The sequence below is a fragment of the Corapipo altera genome, unplaced genomic scaffold (genome assembly GCF_003945725.1).
Source record: "Corapipo altera isolate COAL_440 unplaced genomic scaffold, ASM394572v1 75, whole genome shotgun sequence".
In the NCBI taxonomy this organism is placed as follows: Eukaryota; Metazoa; Chordata; class Aves; order Passeriformes; family Pipridae; genus Corapipo; species Corapipo altera.
In genome coordinates this window covers 15,446,828-15,470,956 of record NW_020884887.1, presented here as the reverse complement: position 1 = coordinate 15,470,956, position 24,129 = coordinate 15,446,828, and the positions used below count along the sequence as shown (strand labels likewise).

The 24,129-nt window shown below is 40.7% G+C and overlaps 1 protein-coding gene across 2 annotated transcripts in view; it reads left to right on the top strand.

Annotated features, from left to right (window-relative positions):
- ATP10B (ATPase phospholipid transporting 10B (putative)) overlaps window positions 1-24,129 on the top strand; it is a 200,122-nt gene that overhangs the window by 4,960 nt on the left and 171,033 nt on the right. For both annotated transcript variants that reach the window (XM_027643440.1, XM_027643439.1), the window contains exons 3-6: window positions 2,866-2,943; window positions 8,496-8,627; window positions 15,971-16,035; window positions 20,551-20,681. The gene's annotated coding sequence lies outside the window, so the exon portion shown is untranslated. The remainder of the gene's footprint in view (window positions 1-2,865; window positions 2,944-8,495; window positions 8,628-15,970; window positions 16,036-20,550; window positions 20,682-24,129) is intronic.

Genomic DNA, 24,129 nt, shown 5'->3' with positions numbered 1-24,129 from the left:
AATCATTTAGAATTATTCAGGGTAAAGTATATAGGTGAGATGTTAATAGAGAACCCGTTAGCCCAAACTGCTGTTTTAATCAAGAATTTGGACTGCAGACTAGAGCAGAATTTGATACTATAATAACACCTTTCAGACTGAAGGCATTCTAAAGCAGTGTCAGTAACGAGCTGGATGGTGGGGGTGCTCTGACTGTGTGGGGAATACAAATATCAGTGGCCACACTTTGTTCCACAGGAGCTTTCTTACCCAGAGATCAGAGCACGGAAATGTGTTTGACTGGAACAGAGAAATAGGCTGCACACCTGCCCAAAAATCATTGGAAAAGAGTGCCAGTGTTTTTACCTCGGCCCAAAGAGGAATTCAACAGCTCAGTCGGGTTCCTGCGTTTTCAGTGCTCATTTCCAGGCTCTGTGTCCCTTTCTGCCAGTCCCTCCAGCCTCCAAACCAGCACCCACACACATCCTCCCTGTAACACCCCTGGAAAACAAGCAGAGCAACAGCATCACACAGGGGAAAAGCAAAGAGAGAATAAGTGAAGGGTGGTGAATTTTAATGGTCTTTGGTCTCAATGAATGCTTCACTCCTCAGCCAGAAGCATAAAAGGTTTCTGGGGTTTCACCACATCCACGTGAAGGGATTGCAGACAAAAATGGCCAGAAAGGGTATAAAAATACTTTTTGTTTTAAGAAAAGGAGAAAGAAAGAATTATGTTCTTCACACATGGTAAAGATTTACATCCTAGATGATATTTGGGAATAGGAGAGAGAAACAACAAATTTTTCCTCATTTAATATCCACTGCATTGGAATGCTTTGTGTGTTAACACCTTGTAGCAACACTTTGGCCATGAAGTCTCTATATTGCTGATTGATGTATTGATAGAAAACATCCTCATAGTTGAGCTAAAAGTCTGTAAAACAGAGAGCAATATCTTTATATACTGTAAAATCTGCATTAGCTTCACTAGGGAGAAATAATTAAAGTAACTGAGGAGAAAAAATCTCTGTTAAATACAACGTGGAAAGCTAAAGAAAATGTGATTTTATTCTCTTTGAAAAGCTGAACTCATTTTCAAAAGGCAATTTTAATTAAAAAAAAATTCAGAAAATCTGGTGTTATTTGAATAAAAAAGACAGGGTTATGAAAGTGTTTTAAAGTTGTTACTCCTAAGGAAGTAGAAGTAAAATCTTTGGCCAGTAGAGCAAAGATAAGATCAAAGATTTCGTTCTTACTTTCTGAGAAATGCCAGTAACTTAACCATGGATTTGAGCATAGCAACTCTAGAGATAATATAGGATAAACCAGGCTGACTTCCAAAGAGAAACATGTGGGACAGCTACAGAAGTATAACTTCTTTTGTACCAGATGCTGAAAAACTGGTTTCTTGCTTTGACAAATACTTCTCTCACCAGTTCAAGCAAAATTCTGGAGCAGTTAATCTTTAGTGCATTGGAAGAGCAGATCCATAATTGCTTTGTTTTCCTCAGCTTCTGTTTATTAAATGTTCACTTTCAATTCCTTCCTGAGTTTGCAGGGAGAGTGTCATGATTTTCTGTCTGATGTGGAGGAGATGTTCACGTGTCACTGTGGAAACTGTCACTGACAGACACAGAAATTCAAATACTTGTTTCTTCTGTGACACTTTTATCAAGTGAGTGAAACATTTGACTTCTGTTAGAGTTTGTATGTTTGGTTTTAATGACTCTCAATCTTTGTTCATAACCTACTGAAAGGCATTTTGCTGCATTTTGTTCCTTTTAAACGTCTCTTGTTTCTGGTAGCCAGCTCACTTGAGGAAGTGCCAAAGCACTGTGGTACCTCACCATGTCTGTGCTCTGCAGTGACATCCCTCTGCAGCTGAGCAGGGGGAAAAATAACCTTCTAGATCTCAAACTTTGAAAGAAGAAGGCACCCCAGGGGAGTTATTTGACAGTCTGCAGATTTTTGTAACAGGGAAACCAATGGAAGCTTCAAGTGTGTTTAGAGAGAATTGCTTCCTTGCATCTCAAAACCTCGTGCAGGGCAGAGAGCAGCAAATCCTAGTGCAGTGTCAGCTGGGGGCACAGGGACACCTTGGGGTGAAGAGATGGAAAATCAATATTAAATTCAGTTTGCTGTGTTAATTCCCACTTGCTTAACAGCACTTTGGATGGACTAGAACCCCTTTGTCCATTAGCTACATGAACATCTAGAGATGCCACGCTAAAATCTTGGAAGATCTGAAATGCTTTCAGTGGAGCAGGAGTGAAAAAAGTTGTATTCTCTAAGAAAAACCTGGAGCTACTAACAATCATGCTTCCCCCTTTTAATTTTATATCTTCATATAATTTGTGGGGCATTGTTTTCTGAGTGGTTTTGAAGTTACTTACCTCTACTTATATTGTTCTGATGATTACCCTTCTAATGACCTCATAGATATCTTGTCTCGTTTAAACCTTGGCTGCAGTGATTTGAGCCATGCTTTGAGCTGGCAGTCTGACTTCAAATTCATCCCATAAGCATACAGTTTTTAAAATCTATAGGTTTTTTTCAATTGATTCTACTTGTTCTTATTAATAATTTTTCCCAATGTGCATGTATGAATGTATTTCTGTGTTGAGGGAGAGAGGATTGGTAAGCAGTGATTCATCTCCAAGAACAGCATTTTGGAGCTCACAGAATATATCAGAAGCTGCCATGCTAGATGTGAAATCATTTCCCCAGAACTTCCCTGTTATATAAGCAGTTCTTAAACATGCAGTGCATTACTGCCTGCCTTATTTGCATTTGTCATGTTCCAGGGCTATTCCCTTATCAACATAATACCCTCTGTGGTTGTACTGCTTACAATAAATTACTTCTGCTTTTCCTTTTGTTCTCAAGGTTATCCTAATCTCCCAAGAACACTTAAGGACAGTAAGGCTGTGAAGAAACAGAGAACTGAAGTTCCATTACGACCCAGTAAGTTGAACATTTTGACATTTGGTACCTGCAGTGGAGAGCACAGAAATGCTGGGGGGTGTTGCCCTGTCCTGGAGAACCCCCGGCTCTTGTTGCCCTCTTGACTTGCATGGGAACAAACCAAGGCACTGGTGACATGCAACATCTAAATCATTTCAAGGCAATCACATGGCTAGTGTTCAAGAATAATTCTTTTATTTATAAAGTGTTGGGGGTGGGGAGAGAGAGAGGTGGGTGTGCAGTTTATCTGGTCAGACTGTGAACATGTGCAGGTGCCTGTCCTCCAGCTGGCAAAGGGATTGGGCATGACCAGCGTTTACTGTGTGTCTAACTAAGAATTTCTGAGTGCAAAACTTAAATTCCCAGCCCAGATAACAGAGAAATGTAGCTCAAGCCAGCTACAGAGAATTCAGCCTTTTGCCATAGTCTATGCAGAGGCAATAAATTCAATCCCACTTGAAAATGTCTTGTTTGCATAGGTATAAATAATTTTAAACCCAAAAAACCATTATAATTGGTAAAGTATGGAACAGAATTAAACTAACATTACTTACATGATGCCTAAAGGACAGACTAAATGTATTTATTCTTAAGAATACAGGAAATACCATGAGGAATTTACAGGAAACAATACTTATGCAATATTTTATATTGTCTTTATTTAAATTTCTCTAAATATGTTGAACTTTTGACATATTTGTACATATGCTGTAGTTTTCAATATCATAACTAATTTTCAGATTGGTCATGACATCTCTGTGAGAATATTCTGAATGTCACTGATGTTAAAATGCCATTATTTCACTGTTTGTACCAGGTATATCCGTCATCACTTTACTCCCGTTGTTTCATTTCTTTGGCTCTCAGACTAGTGAGCATTAATTTCAAACAGATTCATACAATTTTTGACACTTACTGGATTACACTGCTGGCATAGCTGACTTGTTTAATCCTTATCTCAAAACTGAAATAATATTAAGGGCTGCTTTAAAAATGTTGTCACTGATGTAACCAGTGTTTTTAAGGTACTTTATAACCAAAAGAATTATTTTCTTTTAAACATGGCATTACAGAATAACTGTCACCCACTCTCCTGAGAAGGACCCCAAGATGTGGTTCCTTCTTCTGCTTCACACTTGAATCCAGTGTTGCTTAACAATCTACAGTGAGAAACCAATCTACATCTTGAAGAAAATATGATTACTTCCTTTGCCTTAAAGTCTAACTAAATATTTAGACAATTTTAATTGATAGAAGGTTGGACAATGTAGTAGCAATTTGGAGTTGGGAGTATAAGCAAAATTAGTTGCTCTGGCACAAGCCCTTGGCTTGTTATTAAGGAAGATGATTACTATAATTAGTGGCAGAGAAGATGTACAATTCTCTTTATAAAATGGTTGTGGATTATCTCCAAAAAATTATTATACTGTCTGTCTGGCCAGAAAAATATCCAAGGGGGACACCTGTGTTCAGCTGGGAACAGTTGTAAGGCTGTTGTTCCATGGCAGGCACTGCAGGGGCAGGGCTGTCCCTGCTCTGCACAATGGGCTCCATTGAACAGAAGGGAAAAGGAGAGGCATGGATAACTTTTCCTCAAGGATCCCTTTTCCTTTGGTTGTCTTCCTTCCTGTTTGGATTTCATTTGTCCTTTCATTCTGTGGGTGAGCCAGGAATCCACCTTCCCCAGTGCCTGCTGCTGGTCCTGGGTCAGGGAGAAGCACTCGACCTTTCTTCTCCCCCCAGCAAGCAGTGCCTGGATTCTCCTATGGACGGTGCCACAGCCTCCAGAGGAAGCTGGAAGCACCTCTGTCTTTGCCCCTGATCATTTTTCTTAGGGGGCAGTTCCATAGGTTTCAACACCACTTTAAAGACAGAGAGAAAATGGAGCCTGGGCCACTGCTCCAATGGGGGAGTTTGTCTAAAAGCAAGGGGAAGGAAACTCTCACTCTTTTCCTGGTCATTTCGGGAAAGAAACCAATTTCTGGGTTTGTTTTTGTTTGGTTGGTTGGGTTGGGTTTTGTTTGTTTGTTTGTTTGTTTTGGTGGGGAGAGCTTTGCTTGGTTTTTTGGTTTTTTTAAGAGGAAATGAGTTTGCAGTGTGCTTTGAAACCTGCAGGACCTGCAGGAGGGTGGGCAGAGAAATGCTTAGGTTGGTCACCTGCAGTGAGGGACGTGACATATAACTCTTTCAGGAATTCATCCTTTGTCATAATTTAGAGAAGCTGAGATTTTTTATCTGAATAACTTTTTACTGAACTCCCCCTTCAGTTTATGTGCTACCTACAGTCCATGTAATCCAGTATTGTGTCTTTGCATCTGGGAGTTTAAACCCCGTGTAATTTATGTATTAGACATTAAATCCCTCCTCAAGCTGGTATATCTGTTTTGGGGTGATTAAAGCATTTTATATGTGCTGTATTTATTTGCTCAGTCAAACCAGACAACTGCAAAGAGACCTGATCTGGTGTTTCAGTCAATGTTAACCATGGTGTGTGTTCTGCTGCTGGGCTGTACAGTAATGCTCCTGTTATCCTGTAGCTTCCATCTGTAACTTCCAGCCATTACTCATGGCACAGAGATTTTTTTCTCACTCAGAGTGCTGCCACCTATGGTGTGGAAAGAATGAGGAAAACTTGTAACAGTAATGCTACATAAATAGTGCTTTCAGACTAGGGGGAGAAATACAGGGAATCCAAATGAAGATTAAAGAGAATTTGTAGAGAAAGAGCTGCCTGATTTGGAATGAAGTCAGGAACCCTGTGGCTGATGAGCTCATCCTCAAAAAAAAACCCACCATAAGGCAAATTATGAACTCAGCCCCAAAAGTACAGGCCATCAAAAGTAAATCATTAATTGCGTATATTTAATAAAATAGATATAAAAATATTATTCAACAGTAGGTGACATAGTGACTCAAATGATGATAGGATAACATTTAAATCTGAAATAAATTTTGGTGAGAAATTATGCTGTCCTTCTAAGATGAGGAGAAAACTGTTTCAGTAGATGACAGCAGAGTCCTTCTGCTTTTTATCTCTTTAATCAATTTAAAAGGCCAACAGATATTTTATAATGGTGCCTTTCTTTCCCAGAGCAGGCATCTGATAAGGCCTTATGCTTGATGCTCCATTTCCCAAGCTAAAATCCCCTGCCTTGACATTGTTCAAGGTGAGCTTAAATAGGGCAGGACACACGCTGTTCTTACAGCTGTATTTGTTCAGGTGCACAATTCCAACTGCACAGGGCTGCCCATTCCCAGTGCTGACTGCCAGGAGACAGGGAAAGGGAAAAGGGGAGGGAGGAGAATTTTATTTAAAGGTCCTGCTATTGTTAGAGCAGTTACAGTATCCAAAAGCATTATAATTAATAGCATCAAACATACAATTTTCTCTTCCTTGGTGTAGAAGAAAACAAATGATCTCACTGGCTGTTCCATGGGGTCACTGTCCAGTGGGACAGACACGGGCTGGATGGCCCGGGCAGTGGGTTCATCCAGGGGGTGGTTGGTCACTGTGGTGCCCCCAGGGCTCGGTGCTGAGGCCAGAACTGTTTGACACCTTTCTGGGGGAGGATCTGAGAGCACCCACAGGCACTTTGCAGAGGACACCAGGCTGGGCAGGAGTGCTGTGTGCTGAGGGCAGGAGGCTCTGCAGAGGGACTGGGCAGGCTGGAGCCAGGGGCTGACAGACACCATGGTGTGAGGGTCAGCAGGGCCGAGTGCCAGGTCCTGCCTGGGGTCAGGATAACCTCTGCAGTGCCTGGGGCTGGAAAGCTCCTGCAGGGAAAACCCCTGGGAGTGCTGGGCTGAACATGAGCTGGCTCTGTGCCCCTGTGGCCAACAGGGCCAGTGGCTTCTGTCACACCACTGTCACACCACTGCACCAGCAGGACCAGGGCAGGGATTGTCCCCCTGAACTCTGCTGACCTTCTCACTTTCTCAATACAAGCTCTGAAAGGAGCTTGTATTGATGTGGGGTGGGTCTCTTCTTGTGAGTAACAAGTGATAGCACAAGAAAATAAGAGAAAATGGCCTTATTCTGCCAGAGGAGGTGGGATAATAACAATGGGATAATAAGGGTTCTTCCCCCAGACGGTGGTTGGGCAGCTCCAGGAGGGTTTGGATGATCCTCTGGGGCACAGGGGGTGACTCTTGGGGATGGGCCTATGCAAGGCCAGGAGCTGGACTTGATGATCTTGTGGGTCCTTTACAACTCAAGATATTCTATGATTCTGGGTTATTAAGAAAAATGTCTTCACCAAAAGGCTTGTCAGGCCCTGGAAGAGGATACCCAGGGAAGTTGTTGACTCCCATCCCTGGAGGTGTTCAGAAGATGTGAGGATGTGGTGCTGAGGGACATGGTTCATGTGGAGCTGCCAGTGTGGGGTTACAGGTTGGGCTTCATCTTTGCCAAGCTGAAAGACTGTGACTGTTTCATGGTGTTGTTGGCACTTGGCTGTGTTTAAGAAACAGAGGAGTGCCCTCCTCTTTCTTTCCATAGAACTGCAGCCTCTACCTTTTCTCTTTTTTTCCTCCCTAATTTCTCATAGTGTCTTTATTAAAGAAAATAAATGTAAATGAGGTGCCTCTAGCAGTATAATTAAAACTTTCTGGCTTGATTAAAGTATGCAGACTGTCAACTGCTACACCCTAAGAGATTCTGCCACTGACATTTTAGAATATTCAATGCATTCAGGGGAAAATATCCCACAGGGGGGTTATTTTCTTCTAAGTAAGCATAATTCATGGCAGAATTTAAAGAAGAAAACCATGAAGTGGACTAAATAAACAAGACACTTCCAAGTATGAGTGAATCTTACTAATGTTCTACTGAAAATTGATGCTGTATTCCCAAGGCAAGGCATTATCCATTTATATATAAATAATGAGCTGTTACATAAAAATGTCTGTGCTACAGACAGCACTGATATCTGGGCATCTGCCTGGCTTACTAATGAGGCCAAGACACGGGAGTGAGTCATGTTGCCAAGGAATGTTCTTGCACACATTGGTGAGAGAGGTTTCAGGATCTGGGTGTTCATTCCAAAGAGGGCAGTGGAGAGGGACACTGGGAGCAGGTGAAACCTCAACTAAGAGCTGGGGAGGCCTTAGTCTTGCACAAAATGTTTCTATGTTTTAATACAAATTATCCTTTCAACAGAGAGTGAAATGAACTCCCTAAACGGGTCAAGGGAGAGTAAAAATTGTTCATTTATAAAAGCTTGCAGAGGCTGAAAATTGTTCACATAGAATGGCAAGAGAACACGATCCTGTTTCTCAATTCTCTGGAACAGTCCTCCTCTCTTTTTCTTCTTTCTTATTTTTTTCTTTTTTTTTTCTTCCTTTCTTTTCTCTCTCTTCTTTTCTGTTTTCACTTTTTGTAAGTGACCCTGGAATGGGTCCAATTTTCTCTGGAAAGAAAATACACTTTGATTTATTTTAGTTAGTTGTTTTCACTGTACACACATTGAAGCTTGAAATGTGCCATTGGGGATTTCATAAGAAACAAAGTGTTACTCTATAACATTTTGCTTTTCTTGCATTTATTTATTCAGCTCAGGTCTGCAGCTTGTTTAGGACTAAGATCCACAGAGCACGAGACTGACTCTAACTCAGGTAAAGGTGTGACCCTGCCCTAAGGGAGTAAATTCTGAATCATGCTTCCTCTTCCCTCTGGAACTCTCCAGGTAGGTGTGTCTGCTCCATGTAAACCGCTCCAGCATTTCTGTACCAGTGCTTTGGGATGTTCTACCCAGGACTGAGCTGATACACCAAGATAAGATGGGGTTTAAATCTTCTAACTCCTCGATAAACAATTCCATTCCTGCTGTCAGCCAATTCCTTTGTTATAGTTTTGCACAGCCCATTCTGCAGCTGGATCTCCTGGATGCTGGGTGTAGCATTTTTCTCTGTTAGGCAACGCTTGCCCCTGGATCTCTGAGTAAAGGAGGCTTTAAAGGCTTGTCAGGCAAATCTAAAAGAAAAAATTGTTTGCACTGAGCCACTCTGCAATTACAGGAAAAATCCTTCCTGCTGATGGAGCCTTTCAGTGCAATGGGTGTGTTGTGGCTGTGCCATGCAGTGGGCACAGTCACCTTTTCCTTTTTGGGTGGGACAATCAGAGCAGTTCCCAGGTGCCCCAAGCCCTTCCTTCAGCAGGTGGTGCCTGTTCAGCTGCCTTTGAGCCTTATTTCATCTCAAAATGGCTCGTTTTCCAGAGTGAATCATACCAAGCAGAAATAGCCCTTTGCAGTGCTGAATCTTCCTCTCACTAGTTTTATTTGAAGATATCTCTGGTGATTCAAATTTAACTGTGGTTCAACTCAAATTTTCTCCATCTGGGTTTCCCTGAGTTATGTAACTTCTCACAGGCCAAAGAACCTCAGTTATTAACATCTTTTGCTTGAAGTAAATTTTTTAATTAAGTGGGAAAGATAAAAAACTGGAGGAGATTTAGTGCTGTTTATTTTATATTCTTTGAGAGCCACAGGATTATGTGCTGGCTTGTAAATGGGCTGAGAGTTTATTTTCCCCCAAGAAGAAAAATGTCCCTGGAACACTACAAGGAAAATGGGTTTCAAAACTCAGTTCTAGATTTAGAATTGTCATTAATTGTTGGCTTCTGTGAGAGTCAGTGTTTTTTAATCATTGCTCATCATGAATTCTCTCTAACTTATGTTTCTGCTTTGAAGACGTGACTCTTTTGAGCTTTTGGAGACATAATGATCTTGGGAAAACTGAACCGTTATCTTTGCCCTGTTCTAGGATGAGGATGATATTAAAAACTGCTGCTAATACCATCTGTAACTAAACAAAGCACTGTAACAAATGAAAGAAGGAACAACTAAGCTTCAGATTTTAATAGACATCAGAAATATGTTCAGGCTTAAAACACCTCTGTGTATTCTGTGGAGTTTGTTATGGATGGAACTCTAAATGTAAACTACCCCTCTGCAGAGGAAGGATAAAAGAAAGTTGACGGTATTTGAACTTGAAAGAATTTAGCAGATAGTATCTGTTACACATTTCAGGTTATCCATTCCAGTTTGTTATTTCATTCACTATAATCTTACAAGAGAGAAAAGTATTGAAAGTGCAAGATGTGGATCAAAAGATGCAAATATTCACCAAAAGTAGCAAATTTTATAGAGAAAAACTGAAACCATTTTTTCTTTCTCAGTCACAGAGGTGATCAAATTAACAAAAAAATGTCAACTCCTTTAAAGTAGTTTTGTGACTGAATATATAAAAACTTTCTGTATTTGGTAGCAGAAATTGATACGTTTGAATTAATAGAAGACAATGTCTGAAGAATTCCCTGAGTTGTCCAGGGATTGTCAGGTGATTGTAAACTGGTCCACACCCCTTTCTGAAGAATAAAGTGAAGCATAAGTTTGTTACCTTCAGTTCATGATTTTTACAAAATTTTGTGAAGGAGCTCAGTTAGGAAATTTTTTTTTTACCACCTTTATCTCCCTCCTTGGTTGCTTTTATCCTGAGGGGAAATGTCTGGTTACTCTGCTGTTCTGCAGACCTTTAAAGGCAGCATTGTCCCTGAGAGGTGGGATCCCAGGATCCTCCCATTCATTTAATCCCTGTTCCCTGTGCCTTCTCAGTTGTTTTGGACGAGGGCTGGTATGACCATATGGTGCATCTGATGGTGGAACTGAGTCAATTTATTACTATTGTTTTTATCCAGATTCTTTCCCAAGCACAGGAGTTTCCAGCTCCTTTCCTGTTCAGCTGTGTGGTCTCTTGTGCAGCTCCTTGTCAGCCTGGTCTTTGCACTGTTATTTTGTCTACATAACTTTGTAGTTTGGGTGACTGGAAGTTATAAACGGAAGTTATAAACATTTATTCTGTTTAGCGTCAGTTCTCCTATTTATTTCTCCCAATTCAAAGTTTTCTTTGCCTGAACAGTTACTGGACCCCATTCCATGAAAGACTGCCTGAGGAACATTCCACTTTCACATCCAGTGGGTCCAGCAAGGTGCTGAACATGTTCTGTGGGAACGGGATTAACAGCAGCTTTCCCAGCCTCCCTGAGGAAGTGCACGCACCACTAATGTAGTAAGACCTGTAAAACAAATTGGAAGTAACTCTTATTTTGTACCCATTGGTAAATTACATGACATTTCTACCAAAAAAGCCTCCCAAGCTGCCATACCAGCTGGAAATGCTTCAGTTTAGTATAACAAGTACAACCATGAAGAGCTTTTATAGATATGACTAATTCAGTGTAGCTTCATTCTAAATTAATGCATTGGGACAGCCAATAGTAAAGCTATTAAAAGAATTAAATGGTGGTGGAATTGTCAAAATTTCTCCCTTGGCTTGAATTTAGGAAGACAGTTTTAGCTACATGGGTCTCAAGTCAGCAGCAGAGACAGTCACACACTGCATTCAGTGTTGCAGGAGGTTTCTGGGGCAAGGACTAGAGGAAAACTGTTACCCACTGAACAGCACTATGTGCCTGCACATGGAACTTCCTTTAGTTAACTTTCCTTCAGTTACATTAACTTTAGTTAATTTTCCTTTAGTTAAGACAAAAGGGATAACACTGAAATTAGACAAAAAGGCCCCCTGGCAGGCAAAGCCTGTCCAAACAGATGGGCTTCCAACACACTTGAAGGTCACCAGACTCAGAATTTGCTGGGGGCGTCAGTAATCATGAGTTTGTGATCTGTCTCTGCTGCAGCTACAGGATCTAACCTAGACATGTCTCAGCAGTTCAAAGATAAGGCCCTTAAAGCAGCTATCCTAGCAAAGTGAAAAAGCAACTAGATCCTCTTAATAAAAGAGAAAAGAAATCTTGCTGGCCCTAATTGGAAGTTGTAAACATTCCAGTATAAAGGATGCAATGCAGGGTGCAGAAAAATAGTATAGTGAGAGCCAAAGATTAATAAAGTGAACTGTGAGACTGCACAGAAATTGTTATTTCTGTTTGAGGTGTATCCTTCCAAATAATAAATGACAAAATACACCTGTACAACTGACTCATAATCCAGGTGAGCACAGATCTCCCCAGTGAACACTGAAATTAAGGAATATGGTGTCCTGGCAAGTCAGAAGTGACAGAATGCAGGTCCTGCTGTTGTGGTGCTTGGTTATTCAGGGTTAGTGATGACTACATTACATCCCATATGACTTCCCCAAAAATAGACTGAATTAGTGCAAGGAATAATTTAATTCCTTGACTTGTTTCTGCAGTTTTCTTCTCCCTCAAGTGCAGGGTGTGCCTGTGTGTGATCCTGGACACTCAGGTGCTGAGTAGCAGCTGAAGTGCTGGCACCTGGAAATACATCCAAGGCTGTGTGTTTGAGGTTTTTTCACTCTGCTGTCCTCCCAATTTATGTGCACATAACTTGGACCTGAGGCTAAATCTGCTACTGCTCACAAAGCCATGTGTTATAACCTAATTTCGTAGAGCTCTCAAATATTGAGAAGAAGACTGTACTGCTGGTGCTTATGGTATTTTACAAGTTAGGAAAAGTAAGGTATAAGCAAAAGTTCATTATAAGGTGTTGCCATTGACTTCCTATCAGTGTTTTCCACCATCTCTAGGTAGTTTCTGTAGAGCACAAATGTGGTGAACTGGGACAGAGCCTTGGAGAGCTGTGGTGTGACAGGGAAAAGGGAATTTACTGCCAGCAAACTCCAACCATGACCTGAGCTCAAGCTGGTTCAGCGACCATGGCAAAAGAAAGGATCCACCTGGGCAAAGGGAATATTTCTGCAGCTGTGAGATAGTTAGAGCTCTTCTCGTGGAGAAGTCTGTTGTTGCATCCAGTGAAAATACTGAACATGGTACTGAACAAAAAGTGAGATTGTTAATCTTCTTTTTAATCCTCCCTAACGGCCTGAAAATCTTTCAAATATTCCCAGCATTCAGTGAAAGATAAGAACACGTGGTGCTACCTTCATTCCTGGTTAACATGAAATGAAAATTACACTTGAAGTGCAGCTCGTAAGCAAGACCTGCCAGGATTATTCCTATTCTTCCTTAGGAGCTGATAAAATAAAATTGTCCTTTTTAGATTTTTTTTCACTGCACTGTTGTCTCTTTTACTTTCATAAGTTTTATTATCTTGCTGTATGTTGTTAAATCTAAGTAGAATATTAAGTACAGAACTTTTCCCATCAGTAAATGTTTTCTTTCCTATAAAATGTGTTCATAGCCTGAATTTAACATAGCTGCATCTTTCCAAGGTATTAAGGAAGCTTTTATGTCCCTATAACTGATCCAACATTCCATCAGGACTAAATATTTTAAATATTTTTAGGAGTTTGATTTTGAAAGTGTAAGGACAGAGATGAAATCCTCACCTCATTAAATTCCATGGAAGCAGGATTTAATTCTGCTATTTCAACCCTATTGAACCCTATTTCTTTCCCATTCATATATTAATCAAGTTACTATCATGAAATCAGACCTACATAAAGAAAGGGCCTTATGACCAGCCAATACTATAACATAATATTGAATTCCTACTCTATAGTTTCACCAAAACCTCATTTTCCATCAGATGATCTGGAGTGAAAATGGGTCAGTTGGCATAATAAAGATATAATAAGGCACTGTTAAAGGTGCCTGAAAATTGCAGTTCTGAACAGAACTGTAGGCTGCTTCTTCCACTTTCACAACATAAATCATTTATGTTATCCAGGTGTGATGAATACTAAATGATCTATGGAAGAAATCATATTAACAGACTTCTTTTATTATTAGAATGACTGCAGGGAACTAGGGTCAGTCACCTGAGTGAAAGATATGTAAGACCAAATAATAAAATATGGGGATTGGATAGCACATCATTTCAATCAGGTTTGAAAGTAATAAACATACAAAAGCTAAAAAGGAAGCACTTGGACTAATGGAGCCTTGAATTTCCTGCTCCTTGAGGGCTCATTTCTTCCTTCTGCTGGACACACAAAGCTGCAAACATCGTGGCTCCCTGTGAAAATCCATCTGTACATGAGGGATGTACCTGCCTGCCTTTGGACCTTCAGCACTCACCTGGAATTGTGGAAGGATGTCAGAGCAGAGTGGCCTCAGATCTTGTGACAAAAATCCTTTTGTTCCCAGTCATTTCCTGAGCCAGAACCCAGCCAGTGTGTGACTGGATGGCTCCAGAGCAGGTGCCTGTCCAAGGAAAGGTGTCTGAGCTGTGCTACAGGAAAGGGAACATTCAAATTCCTAAAGAAGGATGAAACACAGTTTTCAGAATGTGTTTAATCCTCTGACTCTATTCTTCTGATGTGCATTAGATAAATATTGGATAATATACCATTGAAATAAAACGGTTATTTGGTACTGTAAGGGCAAACTTTAAAATCTGGTCTGATCCTTGTCTCTGAAAATGCTGGTCTTATAAAAGCAGTTAGCAACAACTATAACCTGCTTTGTAACTGCTTAAAAACATACATCACAAAAAGTTTACCAGGTTTAATTACTGTTATTCAATACTAAATATACCTAAAGTATACTTAATTTCATATTTTTGTTTGATTTCAATCTCTGGTTTGTGCCCTTTTTTTAACAGTTTCTCTATCTTCTCTCCGCCCAAATAATTTTATTTTCTTTTTTAATTTGTTTTCCCACAGCCTGAAGAAAACTCCAAATAAAATAGGAAAATATTATTGGGATTGTCACATCGAATCAAGGTTTCCATTCCCCAAAAGCATTTTTTAAGGTGAACTTAATTTTTGTTTCTCTTACTGGGCTCATTTTATCCAGATAACAGAGGAAAAAAGGTTGTTGTCTCCTTTTTCAGTTCAAAGTAATAATGGCTCACAAGAAGCCCAAAGCAAAGTGCCAGAGTATTCTCTACTGGCTTGACCTATTCTGGGGGGAGATCAGGAGTGACAAATCCCACCCCAGCAGTGACACTGAACAAATAAGGCTTTGCCCAACTCCCTGTATGACACAGGTGTTTATTGCTGAGAATTAGCTAGGAGCTGGAAAACATTTGGGGTTTTTTTGCAGGAATAACAGTTCCTACTAAATCAAGTTCTTAATGTGTTTTCTTAAAAGGCTTGGCTTGTCCTCTGGCCGGGAAGGGCTGAGGGACTGAGCTGAGCAGGGCTGAGGGGCCTGGAGGACACAGCAAAGCAGTCACTGTTCATATTTATCCATTCCCAATAAACACCAACATCAAAACAGCTGGATTTTGTTTTCTAGTCCCAAATGTATGTGATCTTTTCAGAACGACTGGGTGGAGACTCCAAAGCTCTGGAGTCCCAGTGGGCACCTGGGGAAGCTGCTGCCCCACATTCCCAGCACCCCCACAGCCCTGGCATCGTGTTCTCCTGCCAGAACACACCAGACCAGGTCAGTCAGAGGATTAGTTCTGCTTTGCTTGACATGAGGCAGAGCTGTCCTTTAGTTCAGGAGTTCTCCTTTAAACCCCAAGCAGGTTATTTGGGGGATGATTTCCTGGCCTGTGTGGGCCGTCTGTCTCAGTACTTACGAGGCCTGCTGTGTGCCCTGTCCAGCCAGAGGCCTTTTGGGTTTTTTAGTCTTATCCCGTGTTGACAGGGAGAACAGCTTGTTTTCTTCTTTTCAGTCACTGTACACGTGCTGTGTACATGAAGTTCTATGCTGCACTTCTTCTCCCTAAAATAAACAAATTCAGTTCCTTCAAACCAGACTTATATCTTGTGTTTGCAGGTTGTTTATTGCTCTTGTGTTCCTTGGATTTTTCTCCAGTCATTCCACCTATTGCTTAAGTGGACACAGTCTGCAGCTGAGATCTTACAAGCACCACATGCAGGGAATTGATTACTCTGGTTTTCCTACATCCCACAACATTTGCTTTTCTGTCAGAAGTGCAATATTCCTGACTTTCCTTTAGTTGTGATCGAACACCTGTTTTGAAGAAGTTGCCTATTGACAGAGAACTTGCATTTACTGGATTGCTTCCAATAATCTTATAATAACTTCTTATAATCTTGCCTTCTGATATGTTTTTCAGACTTTAAGGAGTGGTGTTGCTTGGAAACTTTATAAATATGTGCGCTCATCCTTCAGGTTCTCATCACACCTTCATGGGCTGAGGAAAACAGCTCTGGCTCGAAGTCACCCCATCTTTGCAAGTAAGTTCAATTTTGCAAATGCTTGAGTGCAACAGAAATTAAAATCATTAATGGAATTTAATAACAGTTCTTGGATGATTAGGTATCTGTAGGATACGATTCATAAGGGCTGATGATAGAATGACAATAACAGCTTTTTGATGAATGATACATTCCTTTACATACTTGGTGAGTTCACCACTGACATGTGTTGGTAAGAGTCAGAGCAGACAGACCCAAAGCAGCAGAGCATTAGTGGTACTCCAGCAATCACAAGATTGACTGAACAGGTTTGTGCATCATCCCAGGCACTATTCAAGGGGGAGAGCAGTCAGGGCTGCAGCAACTCAGTCAGGGCCTGATCATCTCCAGCACCTTTATCCTGAGGAGCAGACCCTGGGACAGTGACAGTTTTCCTGCCACATGTTAAGTTTACAGGAGCTCTTTCATCAGTGAACCATAATATCAGTATGTTAATCTATTATTAACATGGAATCTGCTTGCTAACAAAAATGTTTAACTTTCTCTTATTTTTCAAATTAATTAAAAAAAATCTAAAACCCCTTCTTAATTGACTGTGAATGAATTAATCATTGCTTTTGTTTATTTTATGGGTGACATAAAAAGAAAATCTTATTAACACATTCATCTTTGTAATACAATTTCTGTAATTTTCCATGGAAAAATTGGCAAATGCCAAAGACTTCAGAAGTTTTATTTGATGTAAAGGCATCAGTCACAAGGCCTGAAAAAGAGTTATGGCTACTAGTGCCATAAATCAATACAGAATGGAGAGATGATAAATGGCTTCCTGGCTTGACTGAAGTACAAGTAAAATCAGATGGACAATGTGTCACCTAATGTCTGATCTCCCCAGACCGAAACTCTTCTTGTTCTGGGTAACCCAGAATACACTTTTAATTCAAATGGTGCTGCTCACAGGCTTCAGGCAATCAAAAACTGCAGTGGGTACCTGCAGGTCACTGTGCAGGGCAGCTGGGAAGGGAGCTGAAGGCAGCAAAATGAAAATATTAGAGTGGAGGAAACAGCAAACACAGAATATGATGAATTGTACGAGTCAGCTGCGGCAATAAAGCAAAGGAGGTCATAGTGAAAACTAAGATTACAGCTACCAGCACTGTATAATGCAGCACTAAAGAGATGAAACTTCTCAGCTCCAGAATGCAGGAGGTGGGATTCAGGGGGAAAAAAAGTAAGAGAAAACCTTGATAGCTCAGCTCAATCAACTTAACAATAATGGCAAAAATCTCTCAAAGGAAAAGCTGATCCACTGGGACAGGCATGGTCTTCATATTCTTTAATTAGCATTTAATTACATACCCAGAAGCATTTCTAGAGTATCAGAAAAGTGAAAGAAAAAGTCTGCTTTAAAGTGAATGTGTGATTGTCACCAGCAGAGATTGCTGTTTCATGAACTGTTAATCTCAGTTCAACATTGAGGCTAATTTGGGGAGCAGACTCAATTAGCTGACAGTTCACAACTGTAACACTCACAGGGAAATCCTGAGATGCTTTTCTGAGCTCCCTGACTTTCTGCAGTGGGCTCAAGACAGGGTCTATCTCTGTCCATCTGTCTGTGTCTCTCCCCTTCCCTTCCTCCCCCTCACAAAAGCAGGCAGAGATTTTATTTGCAGGCCAAGTCCTTTACTTTAGAGAATGTGATTGATTATGATTCTGTGAATTCTGAGTTATGACTCATAACGTGTCTTTTTTGCCTTAAAGCTCAAGTATGGGTACTGTTAGCTGTTTAAAAATATCAGCTTTCCAAAAAATAAATACAAATGAAAAATAATTAAGGTTATAGACATCACAGTTGCTAATGAACCTTAGAAAACGTGACCCATAGCTCTGTGACTCAGGTTTAAAAGACAATTACAAACAAAGGAACTGTAGTCTTTAATAAATACTCAGAAATCCTTAGGGTGTGACTCATGGTTATTCAGTGTGAACACTGGTGATACTGCTATGCCAGTTCATTAGTATTTATTTTATTTTAGTTCCCAGAAACTAATCATGGAGCAGAGCATCTCATGCTGGGCACTCTCAAGCCCATGGCCAAAGAGATGAGGTCTAGTGAAGTCCCTGATGCTGTGGCCCAGCCTGGCAGTGTCCTCACCACCAGGAGCCATGAAATTCTGTTCTCTCTTCATTACATTGAAACATGGTCTGAAATGTTCAGATCGTGGGTCACATTTATCCTCTCTGATACTGAAAGTAGAATACATCCCTTTGAACCATTCCAAGCAAAGACAGTGCAAAAATAAATCTGAAAGCCTTTTGTTCCTGCCCTGAATTTGTTTGTAGTCACAGATGGCCAAACCTGCCTATCAGCAAGACAGGACAACGTGCCTGGAGCTGGCAAAGTGTGTTCTGTGTGTTCCTGGAATGTGGGCACACTGGGCATGGATGGGGCAGGCTGAGGAGGATCCCCAGCACGGAGCAGACTGTGCTGAGCTGTGAGTCAGGGAAGGATGAGCTCAAGGTCAGCTCTCATTAGGAATGTTGGCAATGGAACTGCTGCTTCTTTCTGCTGCTTCCTGACAGGCTGATTTTTCCCTGGGGAAGAGAACATGGAACTGCATAAAGCATTTACTCTGACATAATTTGTTAACATATTCTTGCCTCTTTAACAAACAAACTGTCCTGATAGTTTTGTAAATATTGCATTGCAGGCACAAAACCAGATTTTCAGGGTTGGCCATGTATCTCTAATCTCTGTCCCTGCAGGGCGTCGTGCTAATGATGATTTGTTGTTTGGAGTTTAATTAAGAAAAAAGTTAAGCTTTACTTACTTGTGTTCTTACAATTAAATGCAAATAGGTTTAAAAGAACCTGCTTAGGTATGCAAAGCTGAGTAATACTGACAATCCAATAAAAACAATACGTATAAAAAGGCAGCTTAACTCCAAAACAAGGCAGAGGTGACAAGCTACACAACAGGCTGGTAGGTGTTGGTTTGCAGGGAGGGAAGTGGTGGTTAATAAGTAACTTTGAATCTCATTCAAAATAATAGATGCTAAATAGTTTTCTTTATCAATCAACTCTCCTCCTGGCCATATGAACAGATAACTGTTCCTGTAGCCACAGGTCATTTTTTTTGACATTTTCACCGATTCTGGTGGGTTTGAACATTTCCTTTAGTTCATTTTTTCTTAAGCAATCCTGGGTTTGTTTTTCACTGCATGTTGGACCTGCTTATACATCCAGACCATCATATTTGACCTGATCCTGGGCAAGTGCAGTCTGAATACACATTCTGCCTTTGTATCTGTCCTGAGTCACGATACCAGCACATTATCCTACACACAGATGCATACACGCAAATTTCTCATTATGAAAGTAATGAGAACTAGATGAAAATAAAGCACAGTTTTAATATTCATTAAATTAATCATATGAAAGCCTTGCATTAGCAATTCAATCACATGGAGAAGTGTTATCTTAAGAAGTTCTTTAGGGGCACATCAGGGTTTCCAGTCCAGTTTTGTGTCCTGTTCTCAGCAGTGCTGGGAGTGGCTGTCAGTGATGGCACTTGGTTGCTACCAAAGCTTTGGGAGATTTTCTAAGTATCACAAGACCATTTTGGTGCAGAAGAATCAAATACAATTTGCTATTGTGTGTTAGTCTGTCTGAATGTTTTCTCTGAATGTGAAAAGGAAAATGTGTCTGATCCACCAGGAGAGTAATTTGGTTCATTTCCTGTCTGAAATAGAGTGAAATTAGTTCTGAGACATAGTTTTCTCAATGATTTTCCTGCTCTGTGCTCACAAATTTGTGCTAAGGTTAAGGGACCTGTGAGAGTGAAAAGATATTGATGTGAATGGGAGATTCCACATTTTTGCTCTGGTGAGAGTCTATTTCTAATTATTGCTGAAGATTTTGCCTCCAGTTTATGACTCAGGAGTCACAACTGGTACACACCAGACCACAACATCAGAATGTGTTTTATTTATTTAACTATAAATGAACCAGAGCATCAATAAGAATAAAAGAAATGCTGCAGGTACATTTTACTTGGTGTGATTTGTGATGAGGAATAATTATGACCATTTCACTCATGCAGCTGTTTCACTAAGAAAAACTCCATTTGCCTCCCTACAGCTTGGAGACAGGATGCTGCCAGCCTTGGGTAGGCCCAGGGATTTCTGACAGGTGACACACTTGTCACGGACCATTGAACCAAGAGCAGGCTGGAGAATGTGCAGCCTGGATGGCAGGAGATGACTTACTGAGGAGAGCTGAGCCTGGGAAATAACTCTGGATTGAGTGACCCTGATTTAATTCAGTTTAAAATTAATAGAAAAAGAAACCAAATGGGTTACTAATTACCTTTTTTTAATTATTTCAAAAGGGCAAGCTTTGAGAAATTAAGGGAACTAGTCAGAGAATTCAACTGTGCTGAAGAGCTCCAACCCTTGGGTGTCAGCGAGGCTTGATGGTTTTGAGGTTGCTGTGGTTAATCAAAAATGCAGACCTTCCCAGAGTTGTCTTTACAAACTTTTGAATTCCTTGCAGGAAATGCTTTTAAACCTACTGGGTGAATGACTGCTCAAGCCAAGAATGTTACAGAGACCCTGTAGGGAGTGGAGAGACAGATTGATCAGCAAACAAATCCAAATCAGGAGTCAGAAAGCTTATGGAAAAAGGTAAGAACTGGCCAAAAGAAAGTACTCTGGCAAAATTAAAACAATTAAATCTGGTAAAATAAAGCAAATAATGAAAGATTCATGCAGTAAAATTAAAGATAATCCCTAGCTCCAATGGAAAATACCTTGCTTGTTTTTTCAATGCAGTGTTGAACTGGAAGAGGAGACAGGTCATGTCATGATACAAATAGTCAGAAAAGCCCTGAAAAGTTGCTACACTGGGGCAAAAATTAAGGTTAATTTTTAAAGACTAAAAGACTTAGTGCATGACATGGCCTGTGGTGGGAATTTCTAATAGATGTGCTGCTTTAGAGATTGATTTCTAGTTTCCTTTAATGTTCTGATCCGTGGCACAGATCTGTGCAGTGGCCATCTAGACATTCCAACAGGGATTTATTCCTCATCCTATCCTGAACTGTTTAATTCCCCTGTAATCTAGTGATCACAGGTTTTCAGTGTGATATTCCTCAGGGTTCTTGCAGCTTGTCCTCTCATTTCTGGGGACCTGTGTCAAGGGCATTACAGCTACTTCAGGCAGGGGAAGAGCAGTCAGACTCCAAGGTGTTCTTGATTGTGTGCTCCAGTCAAGAGTTCCAACATCTACCTGTTTATTACTTTGATTCTTGGTGCTCATGGATTACGTTTAACCTTCTCTCATAACTCTCTGTGTGGATGGCACAGAATGTTCTAAATTTAGTATCATTTTACAATGTTCTTAAACACTTAGGTTTTTATGTGTTGTGTATAGAAAACCTCCCCTTCTTTTCTTCTGCCATGAAGATGGAGTAGGAATTGGTCTGTGAAATGTACTGGCTGCAGTACTGTGGTAACTTCTGGAAATGTTTCCTGACCAGGGGCAGGAGAGGGTGAAAATGCTGCTCCTGGCTGGGAATACTTGGCTTTGTACCCTTCCACTGAGAACTGCTTTCCTCCCTGTTCCCATTTGGAGCCACAGAAAAGATACCTGCTCTGACATATTAGAAAAGAGAATGCTCTAGACATGGGGTTATGATTAACGAGATAAACTGTTGTTAAATTAAGGCAGAATTGAAATCTTTGTAATAATTCCAAGCCTATGTTATGTAGGAAGTGTTCTGGATTTGTTGGTGCTTTTCTTAGCTGCAGGAGAGATTTGTGTGGGCATCTGGGGATTTGTTTGCTCCTGTAGTAGAGCTGGTGAATGGAGCATTCCTGTCCATTTCTTCAGCATAATCCCAAAGGGCTCCTAAAATGGGAATTCCAGTTAATCAGGTCGGGTTTGGGACACAGAAGGCCAGAAAGAGTGTTTTTGTGTCTTGTGTGTCAGGAAAGGTGGGAACAGGAAATGCAGCAGTATGGATGTACCTCTGCTCTGAAGTCAGTAAAGGAAATATGTGAAATAATATAATGCCCTCCAAAAGCACAAAATCAGTAGGCAGATCTTCAAGGAGCTTCTTGCTTCCTCTGAGTGATCCTGAAAGCTTCCGGAAGCTCAGTGGGATTCATCACATCCTTCTCCTGCCAAAGCAAAAGATTCACGTCAGTTTATGTAATAATATGATAATATTGTGCTCATTAAAAATAGATTGTTACCAAAAACATCTCTTAGAACACAGTCTGTACAGCCTGAGTTCTTTTCATGACATTATTGAAGAATTTTTGCAAACTCAGATTTTATTTTTAAAGCAGTTGGGATTGTTTCACAGCAAAAGTGAACTAACCTTATAAGTCAAAATAAAAAGTCATCCTGGAATTAGTATTTTAGAATATAAAACTTTTCCAGAAAAAATATTTTTAATTTGAGCTTTTTTGATATAGCGATGAAATTTCTTGGTCAATTAACCATCACTGATGAACAGACAAAGAATTCCTTGAGCAAATTCATGCATAACATGTTGGTGTTTAATTCACTGCAGCCCCAAGGCACAGCAGAGAGGAGATGGAGCCATCTGGGAAAGGGGTGAGGGGGAGTTGTCTCCTGAGGGAATTCCATCCTGCCCAGGATCAGTGGCTGGTGGATAAGAGGCTTGTCAGCCCCGTGTAATCCCACCACTGAGCACCTTTGGGCACTGCTGATTTCTGAGGGACTGAGCACTGAAAGGGAACTCAGCTCCTCCTCCTGCCGTGTCAGCAGTGCAGGAGCAGGACCAGCTTCTGTCCCTCTGTCCCTGGGGGCAGAACTGACGATCTGGGAGGCCAAACAACACCAGTCCTGTGCCTTTCCTTCCCCTCTTTGACCACCACTCCTCTCACAGACAAATGGGACATGAAGTCCAGGGCAGTGGAAGGTCCTCCCTCCCTGCCTGGACTGACTTCACCTTCTGACCCAACTCAAAGCTGTTTTACAACTGAAGTTGAGTGCCCAGACACAAAACTGAATTTAAGTGCCCAGACACAAAACCACTTCAGAGTTGGTGAGAATGGAAGGGAATGGAGCTATGAAATAATTAGTCTGATCAGGCCAAGGTCAAAAGGTACATTTGGAAATAAACTCTGCCTATTTTTTGTATTTCAAATTAAAATAAAATGATGGATTAGAAAAATTGAAACTCAGTAGTACTTTTGGTACCTCTTGCACAAACTAGCTAACTGGAATTCACTTCTTAAATCCAAAATGAAGCAGCCAGAGCCTCAGAAGACAGTGATTAAGACATTAAAAGGAAATGTTCCACCATTAATATTCTGAAGTGTGCTCAATCTCACATGTCTTACTGCAGCATCTGCTTCCAAAATGAGTAATGATGCAAAAGCAAGGGGAAGAAGAAGAAAAAAAAGATAAAGCAATTTTTTTATAAATACTGAAGCTTAAAGAAAGAGTCATCTTGAGGAAGTTGAGAGGTTAAATCAAATATTAATCCTTAAAAGCAAGCAAGACATCCTAAAATGGGCTGAATAGTAAGAATAATGGTTATAACTCGGGGTGAAGGATGATGAAGACTTCTATGGTAAAGGTGATCAGAAGCCAGCAGCCATCCTGCTTTGCAAAGATGCTTTTCTTTGTTGGCTTCAGCCAGTTATTGCTGGACTGGCATCAGTGTTAATGCTGAGAACTCAAATCTCCATCTGTTTTCAGTAGCAGAGGAATCTGCCCTTAGTGCTTTCACAGGCTCAGTTTGTTGCATTTCAGAATGTATATGACATTGCAGGGGTATGTTTTGCATTTAATGTATTTTAGATTGTGTTTTCACCTTTTTTACTTCTCTTAAAAACCGCCTCAACATCTTTTTAGTCAGATCTCTGTGACTTTTCTATCCCCTGCCTCTGTCACATCAGGTTGCCATGGCAATGATATGAAAATGTTCAGAATCACAAGACATTCATGAATCATTCGAGCCAGGTTTCTGAAATTTAAGTTAAAACAAGTAACTTAGAGGTGACCCTAGTGCCTGTGTCTCACCTGAGCTCAGTTCCCGGGAGCTGGGCTGGTGTCTGTGTACAGGTGTGTGCACACCCTGGTGTCTGTGTACAG